The sequence below is a fragment of the Calidris pugnax genome, unplaced genomic scaffold, assembly GCF_001431845.1.
Source record: "Calidris pugnax isolate Ruff unplaced genomic scaffold, ASM143184v1 scaffold79, whole genome shotgun sequence".
Classification (NCBI taxonomy): Eukaryota; Metazoa; Chordata; class Aves; order Charadriiformes; family Scolopacidae; genus Calidris; species Calidris pugnax.
Genome location: NW_015090817.1, coordinates 647,034 through 647,584, shown reverse-complemented (window position 1 = coordinate 647,584; position 551 = coordinate 647,034).

Below are 551 nucleotides of genomic sequence, written 5' to 3'. Positions count from 1 at the left end.
AAAAAAAAAAAGAAAAAGAAAAAATTAGTCCACTGGTTGACTGGAAAAAAAAAAATATAATTCTAGAGGTGGAATACGATGAATTCCAACACAGCGGGGCACCAGGGCCCAGGGGGGCCCTACCTTTTCGTTTTGTTTTGTTTTTTTTTTCTGTTCGTTTTTGGTTTGGTTTTTTTGTTTTGTTTTGTTTTGTTTTTTAAAAAAAAAAAGGACAAAAACATGTTCTTTCTCATGGGACTTGAAGTTGATTCATATTTGTGCAGTGCTGGTTTGACCATACTCATTTCAAGTATTATAGACTTATGTAATGGTGAAAATATATGAACTGTGGCCTTTTTCATTCTTGTTACTTGTGATGCAATTAAGTGAAGATAAGAGAAAAAAAAAAAAAAGCAGAGATTTACCATGTATCAGTGCCTGGCTTTTTGTTATAAAGCTTCGTTTGTCTAGTGCTCTTTTTGCTATAAAATAGACTGTAGTACACCCTAGTAGGAGAAAAAAAAAAAAAAACTAAATTTAAAAAATAAAAAATATATTTGGCTTATTTTTAA